Here is a 4,071-nt window from a genome sequence, read left to right as displayed (position 1 = left end):
TACAGATGGAGCCTCTCCCCCATTGTCCCTGTTACAGGGGGTCTCTCCCCCAATTTCCCTGTTACAGAGGGAGTCTCTCTCCCCATTATCCCTGTTACAGAGATAGTCTCTCCCCCATTATCCCTGTTACAGAGGGAGTCTCTCTCCCATTATCCCTGTTACAGAGGGTGTCTCTCTCCCCCATTATCCCTGTTACAGAGGGAGTCTCTCTCCCCCATTATCCCTGTTACAATGGGATTCTCTCTCCCCCTTATCCTTGTTACAGAACAAGCCTCTTGCCAATGATCACTGCTACCGAGTGGGTCACTCCTCAATTTCCCCTGTTACAGTGCGAACCTCTCTCCCATTACCCCACTTACTGAGGGAGTCTCTTCCCATTATCCCTGTTAGAGGGAGTCTCTCCCCCATTACCATTTCAAGAGGGTGTCTCTCCCCCAGTACCTCTGTTATGGAGGGGTCTCTCCTCATTACCTCTGTTATTGAGGGGTCTCTCCTTCATTACCTTTGTTATTGAGGGATCTCTCCCCCATTACTTCTTACTGAGGGTTCACTTCCCATTACCTCTGTTATTGAGGTGTCTCTCATTACCTCTGTTGTTGAGGGGTCTCTTCCCCATTATCACTGTTATTGAGGGGTCTCTCCCCATTTCCTCTGTTACTGAAGGGGTCTCTCTTAGCAATAATCCTATTACAATGTTCTCTCCCCCATTACACCTATTACAGAATCTATTTCTCCCCTATTACCCTGTTACAGATTCAGTCTCTACCCCACTGTATCTGTTACAGAGGGAGTCTCCCCCCATTACAGAGGCTCTTCCCCATTATCTCTATTACTCCAGTTACAGAGGGTACCTCTCCTCGATTCGCTCCCTTGCCACTCCCTGTGTCCCTGCCAGGTACATCTGGTGTGAATATGCTCTCACTTGGTGTTCCTGTCCCTCCTGACACGAATGCCTGTTAATTACACTTTACATTAATCAGTTTACTTAACTCTTGTACAGCACCAACTCTGAAGTGGAGCGTCCATTCTTTTAGTCCTTCTGTGTCCTCAGGTTTGTGTGTGTTTATCTGTCCTCAGGAGGGAACAGCACTCTTTGTATGGTGGTGAGGGGCATTTCCACTGCAGAAGGGGTAGTGAGCGAGCTCCCCAATGTTCGATTGGTGGTGAGAGAACTCTACTCTATGGATGTATCTCTCCCCCAAGCTCTGTGGTTCTGTCCATGTCTCCCCCTCTCACGCTTTCTGAGCCTCTGTGTGTGTGTCTCTCTCCCTCTCTGAGTCTCTGTGTGTATCTCTCTCTCTGAGTCTCTGTGTGTATCTCTCTGAGCCTGTGTGTGTGTCTCTCTCTCTGAGCCTGTGTGTGTGTGTGTCTCTCTCTCTCTCTCTCTGAGTCTCTGTGTGTATCTCTCTGAGCCTCTGTGTGTGTGTCTCTCTCCCTCTGTCTCTGTGTGTATCTCTCTCTCTGAGTCTCTGTGTGTATCTCTCTGAGCCTGTGTGTGTGTGTCTCTCTCTCTCTCTGAGTCTCTGTGTGTATCTCTCTCTCTGAGTCTCTGTGTGTATCTCTCTGAGCCTGTGTGTGTGTGTCTCTCTCTCTCTCTCTCTCTGAGCCTGTGTGTGTCTCTCTCTGTCAGAGCCTGTGTGTGTGTGTGTGTCTCTCTCTCTCTTTTTCTGAGCCTGTGAGTGTGTGTCGCTCTCTCAGCCTGTGTGTGTGTCTCTCTCTCTGAGCCTGTGTGTGTGTCGCTCTCTCAGCCTGTGTGTGTGTCTCTCTCTCTCTGAGCCTGTGTGTGTGTCTCTCTCTCTCTCTCAGCCTGTGTGTATCTCTCTGCCTGTGTGTGTCTCTCTCTCTGTCAGAGCCTGTGTGTGTGTGTGTCTCTCTCTCTCTCTCTCTTTTTCTGATCCTGTGTGTGTCTCTCTCTCTCAGCCTGTGTCTCTCTCTCTCTCTTGAGCCTGTATGTGTGTGTGTGTGTCTCTCTCTCAGCCTGTATGAGTCTCTCTCTCTCAGCCTGTGTGTGAGTCTCTTTCTCTCTCTCTCTCTCAGCCTGTGTGTGTATCTCTCTGAGCCTGTGTGTGTCTCTCTCTCTGTCAGAGCCTGTGTGTGTGTCTCTCTCTCTCTCTCTCTCTCTGAGCGTGTGTGTGTGTCTCTCTCTCTCTCTCTCTCTCTCTCAGCCTGTGTGTGTATCTCTCTGAGCCTGTGTGTCTCTCTCTCTCTCTCTGAGCCTGTGTGTGTGTGTGTGTGTGTGTGTGTGTCTCTCTCTCTCTCAGCCTGTGTGAGTCTCTCTCTCTGAGCCTGTGTGTGTGTGTCTCTCTCTCTGAGCCTGTGTGTGTGTCTCTCTCTCTGAGCCTGTGTGTCACTCTCTCAGCCTGTGTGTGTCTCTCTCTCAGCCTGTGTGTGTGTCTCTCTCTCTGAGCCTGTGTGTGTGTGTCTCTCTCTCTCAGCCTGTGTGTGTGTCTCTCTCTCAGCCTGTGCGTGTGTGTGTCTCTCTCTCTCTCTCTCTCTCTCTCTCTCTCTGAGCCTGTGTGTGTCTCTTTCTCTCTGAGCCTGTGTGTGTGTGTCTCTCTCTCAGCCTGTGTGTGTGTGTGTCTCTCTCTCTGAGCCTGTGTGTGTGTGTCTCTCTCGCTCTCTCTCTGAGCCTGTGTGTGTGTCTCTCTCTCTGAGCCTGTGTGTGTGTCTCTCTCTCTCAGCCTGTGTGTGTGTGTCTCTCTCTCTCAGCCTGTGTGAGTCTCTTTCTCTCTCTCTCCCTCTCTCTGAGCCTGTGTGTGTCTCTCTCTCTCAGCCTGTGTGTGTCTCTTTCTCTCTCTCCCTCTCTCTGAGCCTATGTGTGTGTGTCTCTCTCAGCCTGTGTGTGTGTGAGTGTGTCTCTCTCTCTCTCTTAGCCTGTGTGTGTCTCTCTCTCTCTGAGCCTGTGTGTGTGTGTGTGTCTACCTCTCTGAGCCTGTGTGTGTGAGTGTCTCTCTCTCTGAGCCTGTGTGTGTGTCTCTCTCTCTCAGCCTGTGTGTGTGTGTCTCTCTCTCTGAGCCTGTGTGTGTGTGTCTCTCTCTGAGCCTGTGTGTGTGTCTCTCTCTCAGCCTGTGTGTGTGTGTGTGTCTCTCTCTCTCAGCCTGTGTGTGTGTGTGTGTGTCTCTCTCTCTCAGCCTGTATGTGTGTGTGTCTCTCTCTCTCAGCCTGTGTGTGTGTGTCTCTCTCTCAGCCTGTGTGTGTGTGTGTGTCTCTCTCTCTCTGAGCCTGTGTGTGTCTCTCTCTCGCTCTCTCTCTCAGCCTGTGTGTGTGTCTCTCTCTCTCTCTCTCTCAGCCTTTGTGTGTGTGTCTCTCTCTCAGCCTGTGTGTGTGTCTCTCTCTCTCTCAGCCTGTGTGTGTGTGTGTCTCTCTCTCTCAGCCTGTGTGTGTGTGTGTCTCTCTCTCTCAGCATGTGTGTGTGTCTCTCTCTCTCTGAGCCTGTGTGTGTGTCTCTCTCTCTCTCTCTCTCAGCCTGTGTGTGTTTCTCTCTCTCTGAACCTGTGTGTGTGTGTCTCTCTCTCTCTGAGCCTGTGTGTGTGTCTCTGTCTCTCTCTCTCTCTGAGCCTGTGTGTGTGTCTCTCTCGCTCTCTCTGAGCCTGTGTGTCTCTCTCTCTCTCTCTCTGAGCCTGTGTGTGTGTCTCTCTCTCTCTCTCTCTGAGCCTGTGTGTGTGTCTCTCTCTCTCTCTCTCTCAGCCTGTGTGTGTTTCTCTCTCTCTGAACCTGTGTGTGTGTGTCTCTCTCTCTGAGCCTGTGTGTGTGTGTCTCTGTCTCTCTCTCTCTCTGAGCCTGTGTGTGTGTCTCTCTCGCTCTCTCTGAGCCTGTGTGTCTCTCTCTCTCTCTCTCTCTGAGCCTGTGTGTGTGTCTCTCTCTCTCTCTCTCTGAGCCTGTGTGTGTCTCTCTCTCTCGCTCTCTCTGAGCCTGTGTGTGTCTCTCTCTCAGCCTGTGTGTCTCTCTCTCTCTCTCTCAGCCTGTGTGTGTGTGTCTCTCTCTCTCTGAACCTGTGTGTGTGTGTCTCTCTCTCTGAGCCTGTGTGTGTGTGTCTCTCTCGCTCTCTCTGAGCCTGTGTGTGTGTCTCTC

The sequence above is a fragment of the Hypanus sabinus genome, unplaced genomic scaffold (genome assembly GCF_030144855.1).
Source record: "Hypanus sabinus isolate sHypSab1 unplaced genomic scaffold, sHypSab1.hap1 scaffold_1002, whole genome shotgun sequence".
Taxonomy (NCBI): Eukaryota; Metazoa; Chordata; class Chondrichthyes; order Myliobatiformes; family Dasyatidae; genus Hypanus; species Hypanus sabinus.
This window is presented reverse-complemented; position numbering follows the sequence as displayed.